General features: G+C 41.0%; 1 protein-coding gene and 1 long non-coding RNA gene across 2 annotated transcripts in view; both read left to right on the forward strand.

Annotated features, from left to right (window-relative positions):
* The window catches only part of LOC133608468 (lymphocyte function-associated antigen 3-like), a 48,620-nt gene that overhangs the window by 9,899 nt on the left and 12,457 nt on the right, over window positions 1-26,264 (forward strand). The gene's annotated exons all lie outside the window — the stretch shown is intronic.
* Window positions 20,085-25,627, forward strand: LOC140678856 (uncharacterized). Its single transcript, XR_012050501.1, has 5 exons — window positions 20,085-23,238; window positions 23,851-23,908; window positions 24,145-24,236; window positions 24,601-24,683; window positions 24,888-25,627. It is a non-coding gene; the product is annotated as an uncharacterized lncRNA (long non-coding RNA).

The following is a 26,264-nucleotide window of genomic DNA, read 5'->3' on the forward strand; positions in this document are numbered from 1 at the left end:
TACATTTTAGTGACAAACCTGAGCTTGTGCTTCACTGAGTTTATGAACTTACATTCATATTTTGTTGAAGTATTATTCAATAAATATATTTATAAAGGATTTTTGAATTGTTGCTATTTTTAGAATATTTTTTTAAAATCTCATGTACCCCTTGGCATACCTTCAAGTACCCCCAGGGGTACGCTTACCCCCATTTGAGAACCACTGTACTAGGTCATAAAATCAGTGTCAGTTGAGTCGGTCCATAGGTTGCCTGTAGGGATTTTTAAAGTCCAGCAGATGTCAGTATTTAGTGACACAGTATCGACACAGTATCAATACAGTTTTGCAATGTGTCGAAACGCTTCATGACGCCTCATCAACCTGTGTTGTCCGTCTATTAGTAAATAATGCAGATGAGGCGTGTTGGCTGAGTTCTAAACGTTTACTCATAAAGCGTGCTCATAACAACATTCTAGCTGCAGGCATGGCCACATTCCACCTTCTGGGCTACCGCGCATGCTCATCATTCCTGTTGCATGCTGGATAGTGTAGTTCTTATATTCCCTGGCACATAACATCACATCTTTCTCCCTATAAAGAAATAGTGTTTAACTTTTAATTCTTTTAGCATTGCAACCACATCTGCAAATAACTTTTCTCTACATAGACATTTCTTTCAATAAAGACAAAGTGCAAAAATGTCTAAGCATCATAAACAGTTATGTCAACCCTTTTTTTTTTTTTTTTTTTTTTTTTTTTTTACAACTCTCAAAACCTCAAGAGTCCTTAACAACTCTCAATCAGCCTCTTAGGTGGCTGAACATGTCTCTTAGGTCTAGAGTTAGACAGTCTCTCAACAGCAGGTGACGCGGACACTGCTGTCAGTCCTTGGTCAGCAAGGTCAGGCTCAGTGTCAGCAAGTTCTGCAGCTCCAGCTGAGTCCTGTTGAGCCTTTTCCTGAGCTGCAATGTTGCCTTCAGTCAGCTGTAGTTGAAGATCCGTGCGGTTCCTTCTCAGAGTCGGTCCATTTTCCATCTGGATCCTATACGAACGTGGAGCAACTTTCTCTTCCACCTGTCCTTTTTGTCTCCAAGTGCCTGTAGAAATGTCTCTGAGACGCACAACGTCTCCCGGCCTCAGCATAGGCAGGTGTTTTGCCGTTCTATCATGCAGCTGTTTTTGCTTTGCTTTTTGTACTTCCTTAGCGTGTCTGACTTTGTGTGCGCCTTTGGGTGTCAGCAAATCCTCGTTGACTGGTAGGTTGGAGCGAATGCGCCTACCCATCAGCATTTGGGCTGGTGACAGTCCATTTTGTAGAGGTGCACTCCGGTAGATCAGTAAACTTTTCTGAAAGTCATCTTTGTCCTGTGATTTTTTTAACAAGTTTTTTACTGTTTTTACAGAGCATTCTGCCAAGCCGTTGGACTTTGGATAAGTTGGACTTGACGTGGAGTGTTGAAACCCCCATTCCTTGGCAAAGGCAGCAAACTCACAACTAGAAAACTGGGGACCATTGTCAGAAAACAGTTTGCATGGAACACCATGTCTGGCGAAAACAGTCTTTAAATAACTGACAACTGCTTTGCTCGATGTTGACTGCAACGCTCCAATTTCCGGATAGTTTGAAAAGTAGTCTGTGACTACCACGTAGCTCCTTCCATCAAAGTCAAATAGATCAGTTCCTACTTTGTAGTACGGTCTGTGGGGCACTGGATGAGTCATCAGTGGCTCAGCTTGTTGTTTTGGCCTGTAAGTTCGGCAAACTCCACATGACGTTGTTGTTTGGCTAATATCCTGATTGATCCTTGGCCAGTACATTACTTCTCTAGCCCTCCTTTTACACTTGACTTCACCGAGGTGGCCTTCGTGTATCTTTTCGAGCATCTGTTTGCGCAGTGAGTACGGAATAACAAATTTGCTCCCTTTTAGCACAATGTCATCCACCACTGTGAGCTCAGCTCTACAATTCCAATAGTCTTGTATTTTCAAGGGGCAATCCTTTTTGTTGTCAGGCCATCCATTCTGTACTGTGCTCTTGAGTTCTTTCATAGTTTCATCTGCAATAGTCTCTCTCCGTATGTGTTCTGTTCTGTCTGCAGTCACCGGCAAAGATGTCACTACCATATCTACATATGCCTGTATCTCTGTGCTATTTTCACTGTCTGCAAGTTCTCTCTTATCCACTGCTCTAGACAATGTGTCAGCTGTGTACATATATTTTCCTTGTGTATACATCATGTGCACGTCATATTTTTGCAGTCGAATTAGCATGCGCTGTATTCGTACTGGACAGTCATTCAATGGTTTGTTCATGATGGACACCAACGGTTTATGATCAGTTTCCACTTGAAACATCTGTCCATATACATATTGATGGAAACGCTCACATGCATACAAACTTGCTAACAGTTCTTTTTCAATTTGAGCATACCTGGTCTCGGCACTTGTCAGTGCTCTGGATGCATAGGCGACAGGTAGCCACTGCTCTTCATGTTGCTGCAGTAGCACTGCTCCCAGGCCGTACTGCGATGCATCTGCCGAGATCCTGGTGCTCTTCTCGGGGTCATAAAACTTTAACACAGGCTCCTGTGTAAGAGTCTCTTTCAGTTTCAGAAAACATTGTTCTTGCTCGTGGGACCATATCCATTCATTCTTTTGTTCAAGAAGACTCCTGAGAGGTGCTGACTGTGTTGACAGTTGTGGGACAAACTTGGCAAGATAGGTGACCATCCCTAGGAAACGTCTGACCTCATCTTTGTTGGTTGGCCTTTCCATGTTGTTGATTGCTGAAGTTTTTCTCGGGTCTGGCTTCACGCCCTCTTCACTCACAACATCTCCCACAAAGGTAAGTGACTTCACTCCAAACTCACATTTTTCTTTGTTAAGTTTCAGGTTCAGCTCCCTTGTCTTGTCTAGCACTTGTCTCAGTCTTTCGTCGTGTTCTTTTCGGGTTGAGCCCCACACTATGATATCATCCATCATTGTCTCAACTCCAGGTATGTGCTCAAAAATCATGTGAATGGTCTTATGATATACTTCAGGCGCTGACAAGATGCCGTATGGTAGACGAAGAAACCTGTACCTGCCCTCCGGGGTGTTAAATGTGCACAGTCTTGAACTCTCCTCGTCAAGCTTCATCTGCCAGAAACCTGATGAAGCATCTAATTTGCTGAACCATTTTGCTCCAGCAAATTGTGCCATGATCTCTTCCCTGGTTGGTAACTTGAAGTGCTCTCTTCTGATCGCTTTATTTAAGTCTCTTGGATCCAAGCATATTCTTAGGGCACCTGTTTTCTTTTGCACAACAACCAGCGAGCTGACCCATTCAGTTGGCTCATCTATTCTTTTAATGACTCCCAACTTTTCCATTCGTGCTAGTTCATCTTTCAGTTTTTCCCGCAGAGCAAATGGGACTTTCCTGCACGGGTGCACAACAGGAAACACATTTTTATCTACACATATTTTAGGTAGTCCAGGTAGACATCCAAGTCCTTGAAAGCAGTCCTTATACTCTTCCATGAGTGTGTCCTGAGCATTTGTAGTTTCTTGAGATGTCACCACAAACACTCTTTTGACAAGATTGAGCTTGTCCCAGGATTGGTTGTACACTCATATCCACGATCAGTAGCTGTGCTCTCATTTGTCGACCCTTGTGTTTAAAAGTTGCAATACATCCGCCTTTAACAGGAACTCGTTCTCCAGTGTATCCACTTACTTTGGTTTTTTACTGGATGGATTTTGCTCTTTACAGTCAGTGTTTTGTAATCTTCCAAAGATAGCAGGTTTACATGAGCACCTGTATCTAACTTTTACATGAGCACCTGTATCTAACTTGAATGGTATTGTCGTCTGATTCACTGTGATTGGAACAATCCATTCTTCTTTTTCAATTGTGCATGCTTGCACCACATTGACAAGAAACTCCTTATCATCATCTTCTTCAACTGTGTGAACTTTCTGTCTTGAAGCTGCTTTGCAACACTTTGCATAGTGATTGCTCCTTCCACAGTTGTTACATGTTTTTCCATATGCAGGACAATATTTTGGCTTGTGGCTGCCTCCACATTTACCACATTTAAATTCCACAGATTTGTCTTTTTGATCCTTTTGTTTGGTAAACATTTTCTTTTTCATTGTTCTTTATGTATGGCATGCACTGTTGTTTCACCTCTCCGTAGCTCTTTTGCTTGAGCTCTGGTGGTCTCAGCTGCTCTACACATACTGACACACTTATCTAACGTAAGCCCAGTTTCTCGAAGCAGTCTTTCTCTCAGTGCATTATCCATTGTACCACAAACAATCCTATCTCTCACTAATGAGTCTCTCAGAGTGTCAAATTCACATGTTTTGCTTAGTGTATGAAGCTCTGCCATGTACTGATCAAAAGGTAGTCCTTGCTTTTGGTCATGTGTGAAAAACTTATACCTCTCAAATGTCACGTTTTGACGAGGCACAAAGTATTCTTCAAACTTTGTCATTAGCTGTTCCAAAGTCAAATTAGCTTCATCCAGCTGAAAGCTATTATATATGTCCAAAGCATCTTCTCCAATAACATGCAAAAGTATATGAGCTTTCAGCTTTTCATTATCACCTCCTGCTCCGCTTGCTGCTAAATATATATTAAATCTTTGCTTAAAACGCTTCCAGTTATCAGCAAGATTAGCAGTTAGTAGCATTGGGCTAGGTGGACTTAGCTTTTCCATGACTGCACTTTGGGGTAAGTTACCGGGACTCCACAGCTCTTTGTGTTGTTGGCTTTCCTCCAACTCGGGCACAAGATCCTCTTCTATTTGTTCAATTTGTCCCTTGTCCTCTGTGTCACTTTACCGCCGCTCATAGTCTTCACACACCGTAGCAAACTCCTCAGAAATGTGGCGTCCTTCGCACGTTTTCACTCACGCGACCAGAGACATCTTCCTTCCTCTCGTCTTTCGTGGCTCCCTCGTGGCAAACATTCCGTCCGACGCTGCTCACGGCCACTTCTGACACCATGTGTTGTCTGTCTATTAGTAAATAATGCAGACGAGGCGTGTTGGCTGAGTTCTAAACGTTTACTCATAAAGCGTGCTCATAACAACATTCTAGCTGCAGGCATGGCCACATACCACCTTCCGGGCTACCGCGCATGCTCATCATTCCTGTTGCATGCTGGATAGTGTAGTTCTTATATTCCCTGGCACATAACATCACAACTGGGATATCTTTATCTTCCAGTCCTCCACTGCTTGTGTCAGTACCTGCGCAAGGTGACTCTCGTAGAGGGGGCGTGTCTTCTCATCTCCCAGTCTGCTGTGATGAAGTGAGCACTTATAGTTCCGCTGGACGTCCACCAGTCTGTCATGAGCGCAACAGATGATGCTCGGGATAGTTCATCCACAACTTTTTTCTTCTCCTGCTCATAAAGATCTGGCACAATCTTATTGCTGAAGTGGGTGCGTGACGGGATGTCGTAACGTGGTTCAAGCACGTTCAGCATGTGTTTAAAACCCTCGTTTTGCACAACCGAGTCTGCACCTATAAACACACCGATTCAATGGCGGGGGCGTTCAAGCTCCTCCGTTACTCCGCTCACCATGACCACGCTGTGTGTGGACTGAACGTGCCAACAACTTTTTTTTGTTTGTTTCATATATCAAACCGCGGATCACCTCCCCCCACACACACACACACACATAGACCGCGCCTCTTTTCTTCTCTCCGGCTTGTGACAGAGGAAGATTCAGAAGAACGCGACACCGCAGCGCTTCTGTTTCTAGCCGATACTACATCAAAAGTAACGTAAAATAACGCAGTAACGCATCATGTAGTAACGGTAACTAAATTACTGAATAAAAAAAAATAACGCGTTAGATTACTAGTTACCGCCGAAACTAACGGCGTTACAGTAACGCGTTACTTTGTAACGCGTTAGTCCCAACACTGTATACAGTATATATAAAACGTGTAATATTGTACAGCACTGCGGTGCGTCACTGACGAATGTAAGTTCAGTTAAGCATTCTAATGTACACGTTTAATTGCCTGTTTGACTTCTCTGCATTTGTTTGTTTCCGACGCCATCTATTACTTACGTCGAAGTTATTTGGCGCGCAGCGTGCCTTGTTTACAGCGTCTAGACAATGTATTTCATGTACCAGTTCTTTATCTCTTTAAAGAGAGCATTTGCGGACACATGTCCCTTTGTACATGTAAACAAGCACCTTATCCTGCACGGCAGGTCACAAGCACCACGTTTATGTGCCTTCTGTAGCGTGCAGTGACACCTTGTGGTCTAGTTAAGACATTTAAGTTCAGTTAAATGTTGGGATGATGTTATTTGAATGTTTGGTTTGAGGCTATCCTGTAGTGTGTATGGCAGGGCTTACTGTTATTTACTGGTGAAGCTAATGTGTACTAAATGCCAATTATTACCGATATATGCTATGTTGTGTATCTATGATATATTATTGCATTAAGGTCATATGTACTATTACTACGTAGGCAGGGGCGGATTAAGAAATTTTGGCCCCCTGGGCCTGACATGGTCTTGGCCCCTCAAACCTGCGCGTGCACGCGCACACACACGCACGCACTATGCAAGAAATACTGTATACTGTGAACAGACATGCACACTGTACTGTACAGAAGAGTGCACATACTGCACACACACTATTAGGTATACCACACAGACAAGCACAGGTTTCACACAGACACAGGTAGGGGGAGCGGATAAATGGCCTAAAAATAAAAATTTTGGAAAATGATTACGCCCACTTCAGTGATGGTGCATTGGGTCATTTGAGAGATATTATGTATTGGAAGTTGGTACCTATCATGAAATAAACCCCCCACCCCACCCAAAAAACTAAATTGGACATGATTTTTGCCCCCTTTTCCTCCCTTCTATCATTAAAAATAAAATAATATCTTAGGAAAACACTTTGGCATAACGGCAGCTGTGCAGCAAATTGAGGCTCAAAGTCTGTATCTATTTTGTGGGAAAGCTTGAGGAGGAGAAGGAGAAAGGTAAAATGATAACACATGCATCGGAGAGCACCACAAAGAAAGGTGTAGGCCAGTTCATGGTACAAGGGCTGCATGCAGGTCAAGATAGCCCATTTCCTCTGCCTGTCTTACCCATTCACCGAGAGACCACTGAGGACATAGAAATGCAAGTGGATATGGGGTTCGAAATACTGGCGTCGGTCAGAGGAGTCAATGTGGAGGATGTTTATAAACTTGTAGATGCACATATGACTGACAGCACAGAGCACAACAAAGGCTTTTCAAAGCTGTTGGCAGAGATGAACAACTTGGAAAAACCAGCAGGGCAGATCTTTTGTGGCACCCACACTACACTGGGCTTCAGCAGTGCCATGAATAAAGTGATGCGGTTGGCGGAGGCCGATATGAAGATGGAGCAAGTGCTACAGAGTTTCATGGTGGATCTGGATGTAGACAGCAAGAATGCTATAGTGGCTGGACAGGCACTGGACATGTCCTGAACTCAGTGTCAGACGTGGCTGCCGAATACTTGGATGAAGTGAAGCAGCTGACAGATCTCATGCTGCCCCATCTGAAGACTGTCCTGGCCAGGCAGAGGATGGACTATGGGATGGATGAGGAGACCTTCCCAATGGACCCTGTCAGTGAACAGGCTAGTAACATTGATGGCACCCCTGTGCACAACATTGGGATGGAGAGACAATGTGGCAAGGTGGACTACAGACTGAAGAAGTTGGGCACACTGAACGCAGTCAATAGGTCAATAATTTTACAGAAGAGCCAGGAGCTTCAGAGGTTTCAAGGCAGCAGCACAAGCAAAAAGAGAGGTTGAACTCAACTGGAGTAAACTCATGAAGGCAAAATTCGAGAGTTGAGCTGACGAGAAACAAGAGATGGCTCAAAGACAGGAGAAGAAGAGACTAGACATGCTGGACACACTGAAATCTTTTGGTGGCCCCTTCACGATAGTGGGGAAGTTGAAAAGTTCCTTGTCGATGAAAGTCTGAACAAGAATGCAAAGCTGCAGAGAATGAAGCTTGAGGTTCAGTTTGCCAGAGAAAGCACCAAGCTTCTGCCTAAAGTCAATCCTATCTTCAGAATCCAGGTGACAGACAGTTCCCAGAAATGGCGAAAGTGCAATTCTCCCAGTCATAATGGATACTTAGAATTTTATGGTGGTGGTAAGTATTCATGAACATTAGTGCCTAACATTAGTGAATGGGTGAATTCTGGAAATAACAACCTAAAAATCTTACACAGTGCACCTTTAAGCAAGGGGTTTCTTTCGTGCTTTCAATTTCGCAAAATCATCCACCACATCATTGAAGTCCAACTCTCTTGTCAGCTCACTCTCAATTGCCATTAGAGATAACGCATTTAATCTTTTCTGAGTCATTCTTGTGCGCAGCTCATTTTTGACTCTTGACAAAAGAGAGAATGAGCGTTCTCCCTCACAGTTACTGACCGGTAGAGTGAGAAAAATCTGTAGCGCAATGTATGTATTAGGAAACGTAGGCTGTAGTCCAAAATGTATTATTGTTTTGAGCAGTCCTGAAGGGGTCCTCTCCTCATCAGTGTTGTTGAGCTGTATAAAAGATTTGAACTGTATAAGCTCCTGTCCAAGACTTTCATTGAGGTCAGATGAGTATGATTCAGTGAGAATCTTGGCCTTGTGAAGGACTGAAGCATTGGACTCTGTATCCAAAGAGAAAAGGACACTGAACAAATTGTTCAGATGTTTGTAGGCCTCCAGACGGTGATTAAGGCTTGAACTCAGTTGATCAATAGAGGCAATAAATGTCTCTATTTGAAACAGTTGCCTTCCCTCAAGCACAACATCTGGGGATGCTAATTCATCAGCAAACTTTTTACGTTTCTTCGTCCATTCAGCCCTGTAAGATGGGGTGCCACCCAACATGTTTAAGGCTTTCTGCTCAAAATGATCAAATAGATCTCTTTGGGAGAGAACAAAGGTGCGCAGAGATTCCAGCAATCTAACTGCTGTACCAAGGTCCATGTCTGCTTTTTGAAGTTGCAGACTTGTGGCCTGAAATCTGGACAGAACAGTGTCCCAAAAGCCTGCCATGAAGGCCATCTCAAGTGAATCCAGCTTCCGCACTAGACTGTCAGCTTCAGTTTGTGTGTCTCGTTTCTCTGTGTCATCAGTGGAAATACCCTGTAGTGCTGCTCTTATTTTACTGTAGTTCTGCCACAGTGCTTTGGTAGATTCTGCACGGCAACTCCAACGCGTGTTGGATAAAGCTTTAAGTGTGAGATCTATTTTGGAATTGCCAAATACCCTGTCCCATCGGTGTGTGGATGCAGTTGTGAAGTTGTAAATAGACTGAATCAAGTCAAAATACTTAGAGACTTCATTTCCACATCTGTCAATGCTGTTGACTCCCACCAAATTCAAAGAGTGAGCTGCACATGGAATATAGTGTATTAATGGGTTGCTTTTCTTTAAGTGAGCCTGCAACCCATTATACCTCCCTGACATGTTGCTGGCATTATCATAAGCCTGCCCCCTGCAATTTGACAGCTCTAACCCTAGATTTTCCAACACAGACATGACACAGTTAGCCAAACTTTCACCTGTATGGCTAGTAATGGGCTCAAAACCCACAAAGTGTTCAACAACACTGCCCTCTTTGCTAACAAAACGGAATATGAATGTCAATTGGTCCACATGAGATAAATCTGGGGTTGAATCCACAATGATAGAGTAGTATTTGCTTGCTTGCAGTTCATCTGCTATAGCCTGTTTGGTTTTTGCACCCATCAATTCAATGAATTCCTCACAAATGGTGGAGGACAGATATGAGGTATTACCTCGACCCATCTGCCCAAACTTTCTGATGTGATCCTTTAGAAAGGGATCAAATTCAGCCAGGACCTCCATAATACCAAGGTAGTTCCCATTGAGAGGAGACCCTAACGATTCATTTTTACCCCTAAATGCAAGGCCCCTTTCTGCAAGGAATTTAATGACTGCAACAACTCTTTGTAACACCTGCCTCCAATAGCTGCTCTCTGCCTGAAACTGTTTGAACAGGTCTGCATCAACTGTGGCACCTGTGGCGCGGTTCAAGACTGCTTGCATGCAGGTTATGTGCTCAGCACTTTGCTCATGTTCACCAAATCTTTCTGAGTGTTTCCAATCACAATAGCCTGTCACAAAAGAATGCGTTTTTGGGGAAAACAGTTTGCATGCAAAGCAGTAAACATTACCAGTAGAGGGAGAGTACATCATCCACTCTCCTTGTACTCGTTGTCCATTGGGCAGGTGTGAAGTAAAATGTTCATTGTTTAGGCATCGGGTTTTGCCTCCTAGCCCACTGTTCCTCACAGAAGCTGGATAATGGCTGTGACGGTTGTGAAATGATTTTGCACCTCTTTGAATAAGAACTTCCTTCATTGACTCAGTGAGGGTATCAGCCCATTTAGCGGGATCACTAGGTAGAGTTGTCACTGTAGATGGTGTTGAAGAAAGATTCAACTCATTTTCTATGCTGTCCAGAGGTGCAGTGACCTCACATTCATCCGAGCAACTGGCTACTGCTGAGTTGGTTGAATCATTAGCATCCGAAGCATTTGGTTCAGTGCGTACACTTGTAGTGGTCTCAGGATCTTGGGAGCTACATGCTAGCTCAGGTGCATTGCTAACCTTAGCTGAATTTGCAGTAGCATTTATAGAATTGCTTTCAGCAGATGTCTTTGTACTGAAGAAGCTGGAGATATTTGGAACACTCTCAAGTAAAACTGATTCCTTTTTTTTCTTTTCTTGCTGAATTTTTTTTCTAGCTCCTCCACTTAGACGTTTATGATCCATTTTTCCCTTCTTTCTGTGCACATTGGCTCTTTGCCTATCACAACAGCTTAACCAACTGTGTGTGTGTGTGTGTGTGTGTGTGTGTGTGTGTGTGTGTGTGTGTGTGTGTGTGTGTGTGTGTGTGTGATGCAATTTTCAAAACTAGCAATCTAGCATTAACAGTCAAAAGCAGAAATCAGCTGATTTCTATAAGAACTGATAACAGATTTCCAATCAATGCTAAACTCAGACAGCAAAAGTCACTAGATGTCGTTTTGAGTCGCCAGTCATGTATGGCCAAAAGTCTCTAAATCGAATGCCAACGTTACTTAATCGCCAACACACTGGGACTCACTGAAGGACTGACAGTGAATAAAAAAAGATGATTACCGTATTTTCCGCACTATAAGGCGCACCGGATTATTAGCCGCACCTTCAATGAATTACATATTTCATAACTTTGTCCACCAATAAGCCGCCCCGGATTATAAGCCGCGCCTACGCTGCGCTAAAGGGAATGTCAAAAAAAACAGTCAGATAGTTCAGTCAAACTTTAATAATATATTGAAAACCAGCGTTCTAACAACTCTGTCCCAAAATGTACGCAAATGTGCAATCACAAACATAGTAAAATTCAAAATGGTGTAGAGCAATAGCAACATAATGTTGCTCGAACGTTAATGTCACAACACACAAAATAAACATAGCGCTCACCTTCTGAAGTTATTCTTCATTCGTAAATCCTTCGAATTCTTCGTCTTCGGTGTCCGAATTGAAAAGTTGCGCAAGCGTGGTATCCAAAATGGCCGGTTCCGTCTCGTCGAAGTCATCGGAGTCAGTGTCGCTGTTGTTCTGTGAATCCTGCCTTCCGGAAAGCTCGGACCACAGTTGTGACCGAAATATCTGCCCAGGCATTTACGATCCACTGGCAAATGTTGGCGTATGTCGTCCGGCGCTGTCTGCCCGTCTTAGTGAAGGTGTGTTCGCCTTCGGAGCTGTGTGAAAAAAGCCACCCGGCCTCTTCGCGTAAACTTCCCTTAACCACTCGCTCATCTTTTCTTCATCCATCCATCCCTTCGAGTTAGCTTTTATGATGACGCCGGCTGGAGAGGTCTCTTTTGGCAAGGTCTTCCTTTTGAATATCACCATGGGTGGAAGTTAGCATGGCAAGCTAGAACCACAGTGAAGGATGACTTCTCATTCCCTGTGGTGCGAATATTCACCGTACGTGCTCCCGTTCCACAGTGCGGTTCACAGGAATATCAGTTGCTGTGAAATACGGTAGTAATCCGTGTGCGGATGGAGAGATTGCGTCTTTTTATGAACCGGATCCTTGTCGCTTAGTAGGAGCCATTTTGTGGTCTTTACAGATGTAAACAGGAAATGAAACGTACGGTGATATCCGCGCGTTTTTTCTTCTTCTTCCGGGGGCGGGTGGTTGCTTACAGTAGAAGAAGAAGCGCTTCCTGTTCTATGGGGGCGGGTGCTTTCCTTGGCGGTTGCTTGCGTAGAAGAAGAAGCGCTTCCTGTTCTACCGGGAAAAAAGATGGCGGCTGTTTACCGAAGTTGCGAGATCGAAACTTTATGAAAATGAATCGTAATAAAGCGCACCGGGTTATAAGGCGCACTGTCAGCTTTTGAGAAAATGTGTGGTTTTTAGGTGCGCCTTATAGTGCGGAAAATACGGTAAGATAATTGTGTACTTTTCTCTTCTGATATTTTCACTAAGGACCCCAAGCTATCTGCATGCAGCAACAATGTCTGACAGACAGGAGAGCGGAGTGGTCAGTGATGAATGGCAAGGGAACAGACTGATTTGTACTGAGGAGAAAGAGAGAGCCAATTACAGTGAAATAAATTCCAAAAGAGCCAAGTGACTAGCTGAAGGCAGGGACAAATGCCTTGGAGTGACCAACAAGAGTGCAAAGTATCAAATGGCAAAATGTGGGAAGACCAACAGGCAGATCTGCTTTTACCACTTATCTTCACAACCAAAAAGTCGCTAAATGATGTTTTCAGTCGCTAGCCAGGTATGGCCAAAAGACGCGAAATCTAGCGGTAAAGTCGCTCAATCACACTGACAGTGAAACAAATAATTTAAAAAAAGATAGTAATCGTACAATGTCTTGTACTTTTGTCTTCTTTCTTAATATTTCTCAAAGGACATCAAAATGTCGCTATCTGCAGGCAGCTTGCTAGCTATGATGGCAGCAACAATGTACCTTAGAGTGACTGACCAACAAGAGCTCAAAGTACCTAATGGCAAAATGTGGAGAGACAGACACAATAAATTGCATTAAGATGAAGAGAACTGTTGCTATTATTAATTTTAACAACAACCAGAAAGTCGCTAAATGTCACCAGCCAGGTATGGCCAAAAGTCGCTTAATTGGCCACACACAGTAACAGAGAAACAAACAAACAAAAAAAAAGATCATAAAGATAATAGTTGTACAACTTTGTGTACTTTTGTCTACTTTCTAAATATTTTCACAAAGGACACCAAAATGTTGCTATCTGCAGGCAGCTTGCTGGCTATGATGGCAGCAACGATGTCTGCCAGACAGGAGAGAGTGGTCAGTGACGATCGAATCGAGAAAATGACAAAATGGGTCAAAGACCAAAAAGTTATTAACTGACAGCAGTGACAAATGTCAGACTGTAAACTTTTTTGAAAGAAAATGACAAAATGGGAAGATGCTGATAATAACAGCAAAATGGAAAATATAAGAATTTCCAAGTAATGCTCAACTCAAGTGGGTGTGTGTCGTGTGTGTGTGCGCGTTAAACTTCTTGTGGAATGATTTCAAATTATCTCTGAGTCTGAACTGAGGGAAAGGAAACCAAATTTTGAGCAGTCACTCACGAGTTCAAAGTACCAAATGAGGAGATTCTAAAAGAACAGACCGGTTTATGAAAGACTCGATGGGGGAGGGGCACAGCTAAGAATACTTGAGTGAGATTCTGTGATCCAAATTCGAGATAGAGCTTTTTGATAATGATAATTTGTCAGAGTAAGGTTGTGTAATCAAAATTTAAAAATTAGCTTTGCCAATCAATCAAGAATATTTGCATTAAGTTCTGTGATCAAAATTCAGAAACAACCTTTAATAATTGATAAAGAATATGTGAGTGAGGTTGTGTGATCCAATTTGAGAATTAGCTTTGATAATAATGATTGAGAGCCTCTGGCCCTCTGTGGATCGTGGCCGCGGGGCCAAGTTGGCCTGGCCCCTTGGGGCCTCTGACCCTCTATGGATCGGGGCCAAGTTGGCATGACCCCTCGGGGCCTCTGGCCCTCTATGGATCATGGCCGCGTGGCCAAGTTGGCCTGACCCCTTGGGGCCTCAGGCCCTCTGTGGGTCGCGGCCGCGGGGCCAAGTTGACCTGGCCCGTTGGGGCCTCTTACCCTCTATGGATCGTGGCCGCGGGGCCAAGTTGACCTGGCCCCAAGGGGCCTCTGGCCTTCTGTGGGTCGCAGCTGCGGGGCCAAGTTGGCCTGGCCCTTTGGGGCCTATGACCCTCTGTGGGTCGTGGCCGCGGGGCCAAGTTGACCTGGCCCCTTGGGGCCTCTGACCGTCTATGGATCATGGCCGCGGGGCCATGTTGGCCTGGCCCCTTGGGGCCTCTGGCCCTCTGTGGGTCGCGGCCGCGGGGCCAAGTTGACCTGGCCCCTTGGGGCCTCTGACCCTCTATGGATCATGGCCGCGGGGCCAAGTTGGCCTGGCCCCTTGGGGCCTAAGATTATTATTTTTGCAAAAGTAGTTTTGCATGCGTCGCGGCCGCGGGGCCAAGTTGGCCTGGCCCCTTGGGGCCTCTGGCCCCCTGGGCCTGGGCCCGGTAGGCCCGTTCATTAATCCACCTATGTACGTAGGCTATGGTATTCTATACTAATTGGTTATGATGTTCTAATCTGTTTACTGCAGAACCACCAATACTTGCCAGTGTTGTACCATTCAGCCAATCCAATGTAACCTGCCATACCTGTCAACCTGCCTACTAAACAAGTAAACTGCCCTATGCCAAACGAACTGTCCTGTCCATTGTGTCCTGACCGACACCCCGGGGGCGAATGAGACTACCTTTATAGAACCATACAGTCCTTTATAACTCTCCACAACATGAGTGGTGTTAGACTATGTGTGTAGTTAGCTGTTGTGTATTACTGTGCTGTTGGATGAGGGAGCAGACAAGTCCATGGAGGGCAAGGCAAAAAGGGGTCCAAGATCTGCGATGGGTCCGTGGAGCGAGGAGTCGGGAAACGCGGAAGGCAGTCCAAAACACAGGGGGGGGGGAAACAACGGGTGAGGTCGAAGGGGAGACTCGGGAAGGCAGATACACTAGTGATGGGTCCGGCAACACCGATGCATCGGCGCATGCGTCGAGCTCATAGAGCGAAACCCTGTGTCGCTGCGTGTACCGCTTTTAGAAAGTCACGTGACCGATCATGAGCTGTTTTGGTCACGTGACCGATACGCGAACTGTGTCGCACTGACGCCTCCTCTGTGCCCTGTGAGCGGCTCTTTTCTACAGCCGGAGAAATAATAACTAAGAAGAGAAAGCGTCTAAAATTGAATACGTTGGAAAAACTTTTTTTTTTTTTTTTTTATAAAAATGTGTAAAAAAAATAAAATAATAATAATTTCCAGGTCCACAAGCATCCTCATCCACAACACGTTCTCTTAGATTTCCATGTTATGATACATGTTCACATTATTTATTGACTGTATCTAAAAAAGACAAAAAATATATTTTTATTTAAATGAAGTTATGAAATAATCCTAAATGAAATACAATGACTTGGTTTATATTATTGTATATACTAGGTCAGTGGTTCTCAACCTTTTTTCAGCAATGTACCCCCTGTGAATTTTTTTTAATTCAAGTACCCCCTAATCAGAGCAAAGCATTTTTGGTTGAAAAAAAAAATACAGCACTATGTCATCAGTTTCTGATTTATTAAATTGTATAACAGTGCAAAATATTGCTCATTTGTAGTGGTCTTTCTTGAACTATTTGGAAAAAAAGATATAAAAATAACTAAAAACTTGTTAAAAAATAAACAAGTGATTCAATTATAAATAAAGATTTCTACACATAGAAGTAATCATCAACTTAAAGTGCCCTCTTTGGGGATTGTATTAGAGATCCATCTGGATTCATGAACTTAATTCTAAACATTTCTTCACAAAAAAAAAATCTTTAACATCAATATTTATGAAACATGTCCACAAAAAATCTAGCTGTCAACACTGAATATTGCATTGTTGCATTTCTTTTCACAGTTCTTTTTGACATACATTTTAGTGACAAACCTGAGCTTGTGCTTCACTGAGTTTATGAACTTACATTCATATTTTGTTGAAGTATTATTCAATAAATATATTTATAAAGGATTTCTGAATTGTTGCTATTTTTAGAATATTTAAAAAAAAATCTCACGTACCCCTTGGCATACTTTCAAGTACCCCCAGGGGTACGCGTACCCCCATTTGAGAACCACTGTACTAGGTCATAAAATCAGTGTCAGTTGAGTCGGTCCATAGGTTGCCTGTAGGGATTTTTAATGTCCAGCAGATGTCAGTATTTAGTGACACAGTATCGACACAGTATCAATACAGTTTTGCAATGTGTCGAAACGCTTCATGACGCCTCATCAACCCATCACTACAAACTATGGAACTTAGCTGAGTCTAGGAAACAAGAACGAACTTACGTGGCAGTCGCGTGATGCAAAAACAAAGAAAGCAGAACGAGTGATGAACAAAGGTGGGCTTAAATAGCGTCTGTGATTACAACAGGTGCGCGTCAGAAACACAAGCGGCAGGTGGAATTAATAAGTAACTATGGTAACCAACTCAAAGGTGCACAGACAGGAACAAAATGAGTCCAAGACTAACAGAAAACCCAAACAGAAATATGATCCGGGCAGCGGATCATAACAATTAGAACCTGTTTGCACTTGTTACATTCTCTTTCAACACGAGAGCAGAGAAAGCCGTTCACATCCTCACGGCGCGTCTCAACATGCAAGCGAGGACGACACCGTCACTACCGGAAGAAGGTAGGACTACAAAATAAAATGACAAATCATCCCAAAACGATCTATTTGCTGAACAAACTAGAAAAAAAGTGACAATGAATAACAATACAGCAATAAAATAAAACGTGAGGGAATTTTGGTGTAATGCATACAATATATCTTATATACCTGCTACATTTGTAATCATTAGTAAATAACGCTGAGTCACTGTCCATCTCACAGCAATCTTTGATTTGTTTGAGACTTTTTGATGCTAACTGCATCTTTTTGTCGACAAACACAGATCAAACCTTTAAAGCTGTCAGTGAAAGTGAACGTTTGCATAGATTTTCTACATTACCAAAATCATTAAATGTGTAGGAAGTTGATCTTGTCCTGACCGTACTTTTACCCAGGTAAATTCAGTTTTTCTTTTTTTTTGTCTCCTCAGACCAAGACTTTCCGTTTCTTTGGCTGTTTTATTGCTTCGGCCCTGACCGCAGTAATTGCACCAATGGCGTTCTTCCGTCTTTTTAACGAATGGGGTTCTCGAAGAAGTCCTGCACTTTGTGGCTGTGAGCACACTTTGCAACCCTAATGGCACGGTTCAGGTTGGCTCTGGCTCTTTTAAGAGCTACCATGTTGCCAGATTTAAAAGCCTTGTTCCGAGCCTTCAGCATGGCACGTACCTCACTGTTCATCCATGGTTTCTCGTTGGCCCGTGTGGGGATGTTCTTGATCACACTGACATCCTCCATGCACTTCTTCATTCATTTATTTATTAATTAAGAGAATGCAATCAACATATTTTTGAATTAGAAATATAATTTCTGACACTATTAATTTCTGCTCCAGTGTACAATTCATTGTGATGCATGGATCTGCGTGTGTAATACATGTTACTGTAATGTGCAAGAGAATATTATTCCCTCTGGTTATCAGTTGAGTTATCAAGATATATTTACAGTTAACTTTAATCACACCATGCATATAAAAAGAAATCATGCAGACCTTTTTTCAGATTAAAACATCCAGTTAGCAATGTATCAATGTTAAAATACAAAACTCTGATGTAAAGTGTAAGGAACTAGTTAGAGATTGCCACATATTTAAATCAGCTGTTTCATATACTTTACAAGTGTTAACATACCATGAATGCTCTGGCTGTGCTCTTATTTTGAAAGTCAATACATAACAAACACGTCAGTTTGTTATTTAGCTTCACTGTTACGGCACCCATTTTATTTGTTATGGTCAGTGAAAAGCTATCAAAAGACAGCAAACTAGTTTGGTAAAATCGGTGAAAGTGAATGGTCTATAATGGACTACCAACATGTTCTGGTCTATTTCATGTGGACTTTCACTGCAGGTAAGTTCTGATGTTGTTTTTCCTATAATTCTTTATAAATGTAGACTTTGTACAAATGGAAAGAAGATCTGGCGTTGTGTCGTGTTGCACCTCCTCAAAGTCTTGTTGAACACATTGAACTTTTCTTTGTAATAATGGACTTGGAGCTTTGACTTGCCCCATGTCCGTTCAGCTCTGCAGCACTCCCTTTTCTGTGCCCAGACCAAGTCTTCATTTCTCCATTCTAACCTTGACAGTATCATGTCTTTTGATCATGTTTTGAGTGAGAACAGCCTGAGTGAGAACAGCCTTTTTTCAGACAGGACAACAGGGTGACAAGAACTAAATCATCCAGACTAGAAATAAATTGTATTATTATGTTTATCTTACCTAAAAATAAATATATTTATTAATTAAAAAAAACAAAAAAAAAACTAAATACATTTTTACTATATTTTTCTAAAAATATCAAAATTAATTGTATTTTTATTTGTATTTTTTCGTGACTCCTTATTACATCCAGCCATAGAATTATACATTAAAATAAACATATTTGAAATAATTTATTTTAAATGATCATAATAATTCATTTAAAATGACCATATTTAATTATTTAAATAATTGCTTGTTTATCAACAACTTTAGCATTTTATTCATTACATTTTGAAACTCTCAGAAGCCAAGTTATGTTATATTCCTTAATATTTATTTATGCAAGTTTAAGTATCAATTATCTAAACACAGTTTTGTTTGCATATTTTCAGAATGTATATATATATATATATATATATATATATATATATATATATATATATATATATATATATATATATATATGTGTGTGTGTGTATATGTATATATATATATATATATATATATATATATATATATATATATATATATATATACATATACACACACACACATATATATATATATATATATATATATATATATATATATATATATATATATATATATATATATATATATATATATATATATATATATATATATAATGTATGAATGAAATACTTGACTTGGTGAATTCTAGCTGTCAATATACTCTTCCCCTCTTAACCACGCCCCCAACCACGCCCCGCCCCACCCCCGACCACGCCCCCACCTCCCGAAATCGGAGGTCTCAAGGTTGACAAGTATGCATTAGTGTCACCTGCTGCTCATTTGGACACACGCACCTGTGTTAATCATGTCACTGTTATTTAAGCCTGTCTTTTTCCGTTGGTCGGTCTGGTGACATTAACTCTGTTTGCTTCTGCTACACTTGTCACCCATGCGTTCATTCCAAGCCATTGTTCCATGCGCGTTTTTCATGCCACAGTAAGTGTTGTATGTTTTATGTTCATAGTTTTGCCTTTGTGCTAGTTTCTTTGTTTCATAGCCAAGTTTGTTCTCCGCCTTGTGCGCACCTTTAGTTTGTACTTTGTACCTTTTGTTAGTATTAAAATAACATATGTATTTACCTTCACGCCAACTTTTATTGCATCTCGGGAAAACAAAACCCCCATAGTCCACGTCATGACCGACAAGAGCAATGGTATCCAAAACATTTACAACACTCATTATATAAAAGTTCAACAGATCATCAACATTAACATACGGAGCGTTTTCAAACATAATCATTTCCACAAACCGTCATGATCCGTGGTCGGGGGAGCAGTGTTAAGGAGTATATTTATAGCTACAATTCACTGAAATTCAAGTATTTCTTGTATATATATATATATATATAAATACACAAGAAATACTTGACTTTCAGTGAATTGTAGCTATATATATTTTTATTATATATATATATATATATATATATATATATATATAATATATATATATTTTTTAAATTTTATATATATATATATATATATATATATATATATATATATATAAATACTTAAATTTCAGTGTTCATTTATTTACACATATACACTTATAACACTCCTCTACTCATTGTTGTATTTGAAAGTGCAATGCTTTGCAGCCAGTAGCACAGCCTTTGAAGGAGCATAGGTATGGGCAGCATCTGTGAAATTTAATTTGCAGGAGAGGAGTGAGTTTAGGGTTGAATTGTCCATCCTCGTTTTATTCTCTGTCACTCGTCGTCGCCATGACTGTCTCTTCTTCGGTCTTCTGCTTCGTTTCCTTCTTGTCGCGTGCGCAGTTGCGCACTCCCCAAAAAGCCGTAGATGTTATGAGGTGACTGGGCCGGCACGCTGTTTATATGGAGGAAAAGCGGACGTGACGGCAGGCTGTCCTCACTCAGGTCCGCATGGACCTGGAGGGGGCGTGCCCGTTGTCCGGCTGGAAATCGGGAGAAATTCAGGAGAATGGTTGTCCCAGGAGATTTTCGGGAGTCTCCCGGAAAATTCGGGAGGGTTGGCAAGTATGGTCGCCACAGCGGCTGATCCAATATGGCCACACTAAAAGAACACCTGCAGGCAACTTCAACCCTAAACTAACACCCTCCCTTCCACATCCTACCTACCCGGATTGTAAATAATCAAATGTAGATACTTATTCTTATGCTTTCTGATCTCTCTCTCTCTCTCTATGTCCACTACTTGCTGTACATATCCTACCAAGTCAGACCTACACTGTTTCAATGTCCATTTCTCTGATGATGTAATTGTTGATGACTGAAGTGTTGATATCAACCAAACCTAAACCCCCCCCCCCCCTCCCCCTCCACATCCCACACCCCGGATTGTAAATAATGATAATAATTTAATGTATATACTCTGATGATTAACTTATGTGATGACTGTATTATGAAAATAGTATATATCTGTATCGTGAATCAATTTAAGTGGACCACGTCTTAAACAAGTTGAAAAACGTATTCGGGTGTTACCATTTAGTGGTCAATTGTATGGAATATGTACTGCACTGTGCAATCTACTAATAAAAGTTTCAATCAATCAAAAAAAAACACCACCTGAACTAGGGACGTCCCAATCCAGGTTTTTGCACTTCCGATCCGATACCGATATTGTTTTTGCATTTCCGATCCGATACCGATACTGACCGATACCGATACTGACCGATACTGGCCTATCCGAGCATGTATTAAAGTTTAAAGTTATTTAGCCTACTTAGTTGTCATGATCATGTTGAAAAGGGTTTTAGTACTCTTGATAACAACTAGCCAGCTGAATTAGGGGAGTTTGAATAATACACAAAGGTTGGTAACAAGAAACTGACCTGTTTATTGAACATGTCTTGAATCTGGGCCGGCACGTTGTCAGAATGGATGAAAAGCGGACGTTAAAGGCAATGCCTTTAAGGCACGCCCCCAAGACTGTGGTCCGGGTTGACTACAAGATATAATGACTGATGAACACCTTCGTTCGATAATGAAGGTTGCCTCAGCTCAAAGCCTGAGCCCCGACATTAATGAACTAGCATCCAAGAAAAGATGCCAGGTCTGGCTTGGGCACATTAGATTAGATCAGTGTGTTGCAAAAAGAGCAGTTTAAAGTCCTCAATAGTTGGTTTATTCATTGTTATTTTATTTTCAAATTTATTAGCCTGTGGAAAAAGATAATGTTGATATTCACCTCAGAAGGCTGCAAATAGAAAAGAGGCATTCAATGTTTTTTTTAAATTGTATTTGATATGCCATTGATATTTTTTATTTATTATTATTATTATTTGAAACTCGATTTTGCATGTCACTATAAAGTTATATAAGCCTTGCTTGTTCAATATTCAATGCAAAACTTGTTTGGGTCCCTATTAAAAGGTTAATTTGTTCAAGATTGGCCCGCGGCTTTGTTCAGTTTTAAATTTTGGCCCACTCTGTATTTGAGTTTGACACTCCTGGCCTAATCTAACACTGTGAAAATCATCAACTTTATTTTCATGTAATGCATTTTTCAGTGTAGCTATTATCAAACAATATGGCCTCCACATCATCTGAGAGTAATAGTAGCAGCAGCAGCATCAATTGGGACTTTGCCCATTCCTTTCAAGCTCCATCAGGTTGGATGGTAAGCGTTGGTTTTCATCCAGGGTGTCTCTGTACACCCACACAGCAGAAGACTCCTATACGGATCCGCCTTCAAGTCGCCCAACCCGCATTACTGTCACATTCGTTTTGGCTCCGCCTAGAGGATCCGCTCCGCCTCTGAAAATTGTACGGTCAGACAGCGGATCCTGAGCGGACCCGTGTCTGATTTGCGTACGCGGACGCGCAAACTAAACCGGCGCGCCCCGCCTAGAGTATAGGCTCCGCCTACACGGATACTGAGCCGACCAATGTCTGCACCCGCGGACGTGGACGCGCCTACTGGTGTGTACGCGCATGAGCCAAGATCGATCATTTCTGGATTTTCTTGGCTGGAACACGAACGTAAGTATAGATTTATTGATTTATTGCTAAAAATCGGCCTTTGTGTTGCCATCATCATTTATGTATGATTGTAATGACGTTTGATATTAGGACTAGAAGTAAAACTTCATATTCTGTAAAAAAAAAAAGGCTATTTTATTTCAAATGGAATAGCAATTTCGGCAGAATATGTTATGGTAGTTAAGTAAAGTTTCTTTGCTGTGTATTTTTCTTGATGCGACGCTCGGAGCTGGTAAGTGACGTTGTTAAATTGTTGTAAAAACCGGACTTTTATATGCTAAATGCTGCCGCTAGCATTAAGATAATCCACATGGGTTAGCTTAATGCAAGCGGCAGTTGTTACGATGTTTTCTGGTCTTGTGAGTTTGCGCACGGGGCCAATAACTCTGTGTCTGTGTGGACATCTTGTGTGCCGCTGTGGTAGAGTGTGTATTATGGTTGTTAAATTGTTGTGAAAACCGGACTTTTACATGCTAAATGCTGCCGCTAGCATTAAGCTAATCCACATGGGTTAGCTTAATGCAAGCGGCAGTTGTTACGTTGTTTTCTGGTCTTGTGAGTTTGCGCACGGGCCAATAACTCTGTCTGTGTGGACATCTTGTGTGCCGCTGTGAGAATAATATGAGTGTGCATTATTTATTTCTTTATTCTTTAGTGGAGAGAGAGATCCTCTTTACTGTGGACTAGTGTGACGCCCTGTTTTTGTTTCCATTCAAAAAAAGGTATGTCTGTTATGAGTTTTTTGGCATAGTTAATTGTAGAAAAAAATATTAAATGAGTTGATGTGAGTGGGATAAATGAGGTATATTGCTGCACATATTAAGGATCCTTTTTCTTAATATATATTTTTGTTATTTGCTGATGTATATATTTTATATACTGTTTTTTATTTAATTAATTTATTAGAGACTATTTTATGCTTTATTTACTTTTTTTTATTATTATTATTTTATTTATTATTATTATTTCCACATGTAAGCATAAATAATTGAGTTGAGTGAGCACTGATGACGCTGGGAGCTGTGGAGAGAGATCTTGTTTACTGTGGACTGTGTGTGACGCCCTGTTTTTGTTTCCATTCAAAAAAAGAAAAGGTGAATAAATCCTCCACGACTCAATTCCTGTGTGTGCATCACTATAAAAGACAGAACGCAGAACAGTGACTGTTACATGTATAATGTAAAGTGTCTATCTGCAATCTTTATAATTAAAATGAATGAATTAGAAATTATTTTAATCACAGTTCAGACAACTAATGTATTTTGCGCCTGTTCATAATTTCTTATGCGACTGTATAGAACTTGGTCCCATCTTCTATTTTGTGTGTTTTGCAGCATCATCTACTGCCTGGATTTTTGCCTACAACTGCTCCTGCTGCGTTCGCTTAATCAAGTAAGATACTTTCTGGTTTGTTAAAATGTAATGTTGCTTACACATTTTTCTAGCAGCGCTTGGCATATTCAGGGGGCCTAATCAAGAAGTGCACCCACAATTTAACGTTGCCCTATATCTTGTCTAGTTTGTAGCAATAAAACAGACAACACCACCATTTAACAATGTATTTATTTAAATAAAACATTAGAAACAATGATCAATGATAAACTTTACTGTATTTTCTTGTCTTTTAGCGCAAACATGAATAGAAAGACTGTGCCTGTCTCTTTATCAACCTTAAGACGAAGGACACGTGTAGACGTTCAAAAAAGGCTTCATCATTGTGGTATGCAAATTCATAAATTTCTTGTTTAAAAATAACGTCATAGTTGCTTCTCTTTCTGCTTGGAATAACCTATTCTGTCTATGTTCTGACCAGGTCTCTTGTAAGAGAGAGACCTGATACATCATCATCAATAATAATAATATTCTGTTCAGCTCTACAGCTAATTTGAAACTCATGTTAATTTTAACATATTCAATTTTATACAACTACAAAGACGCATTAAAAATAATGCAACAATATCGAAACGGCTGCAACACCTCAGACCTGCAATCTGAGGCAGAGAATGAGGTTGAGCTGCCAGAAAAAAAAGGAACAAGTAGCCAGTGTAAGTGTGTTCTGTCTTGTTTTTGTCATGTTTCTACAGTAATAGGAAGGAGCCTGGATCCAGCCTGGCCTACTGGCCAATATGGCGAGGGGGAAGAATGGCCGACAACATTTCCTGCTCTGGTGAGCAATAACTGACAAATACCGGATGGTCATTCTGTGCCACAGATTTTGGAAAAAATTCAAATTCACAACCAATCACATATTTTCTTCAAACTTTGTCAATAACTTTTGTCATTAACTAAGGTCAATAGCTAATGTCAGGATTATGAGTAATGAGGATAAACACTGAAACATGATACATTTTATACTGCTGTTTGTCAACAGTGGCTGATGTCCAGATCCTTAGCCTGCTGGAAACTATTAAACACACCCAAGACCAGCTGATGGCAAAGGTCAACTTCTTAACCAGCAGGTTGACCATTACCCCGGGGCCAGAAGTTGAAATGCCGGTCAATATCCAGTTTCCACTGGAACAGGTGGAGGCATTTTTTAATGAACCATCAAATGGCCCAGCTCGACAAAGAGTGGTGAGGTTTCTTACTTAATATGAATGGTGCCATTAGGTTTATTGATTGTCCGTGATTATGCAAATATTCTATTGAATCAGCCCTGACAACCAAGCCTGTCCTGAACCGCCTTTTCCCAGTGGTAAGATTACATACCTGCCAACTTTTGAAATCAGAAAAACCTAGTAGCCAGGGTCCAGGGGCCGCAGGCCCCGGTAGGTCCAGGACAAAGTCCTGGTGGGGGGTTCAGGCTTCGCCCCCCGACGCAAAATGATTATTAGCATTCAGACAGGTTAAAATGTTGCTAAAACCATCACTTTTCTATCAGTCACAGTGACTTTTCAAAACAAAAATATTACAGCAAAATCATATGGGTTGATTGACATGTTTATTCTGTAAGCTAACTTCAATAGTTTGAAATTATTTTGACAGTTAATGCCAGTTATCCTGTCAACCTTTCACAAGACTTCAATTTGTTAATTGAAAGTATAAACAGTATAAACACTTTTTACAGTAAACAAATGGTAAAACAGTACTAAACAATTCCATAAAAAAAAATTGGTGTCATTATTAACTTTCTGTCCAAGCTTGTATAATCTACTGCCTTGTTCAATTGTATAAAATATTCTGTGCCTAAAATTCACATTTCTATCACAATTATCATACTGTAAACATGGTAAGCTAACTTCATTAAAATTAATAGTCCTGTCAATAGCATGGAATTACAATTCAAATGTAGTTTTTTGTAAGCCTTTCAAAAGAATTCAAAATATGAAAAATTAATGAAAATTAATTTAAGCCATCAGACACTTGAAAAGTGGCACATCACATCTCTAATGTAATCATTTTAACTTTTCAACAGAAATAGCACTGCAAAAATATTAAGGACATACTTCTGTATTTTGGTAGTTATGCTGTCAACATTTAACAAGATTTCTTCAACTTGGACTTGAAAGCATAAATAGTATAAACACTTTTAACAGTATAACAGTACTAAACAATTCCAATAGATAACATTGGTGTCATTACCTTTTTGTGGCTAAAATCCGAAAAACGTTGAAAGTTTTCCACTTGTATCGCTAGCAACGGCATTAGACTTGTGTTCTTTTGTCCCAACGTGGTCTTTTACATCGCTAATTCCTCCGTGTCCGATCGAAAAATCTTGTCTGCACAAGGTGCAATTCGCGTAGTTTTC

This window comes from Nerophis lumbriciformis, linkage group LG06 (genome assembly GCF_033978685.3).
Source record: "Nerophis lumbriciformis linkage group LG06, RoL_Nlum_v2.1, whole genome shotgun sequence".
In the NCBI taxonomy this organism is placed as follows: Eukaryota; Metazoa; Chordata; class Actinopteri; order Syngnathiformes; family Syngnathidae; genus Nerophis; species Nerophis lumbriciformis.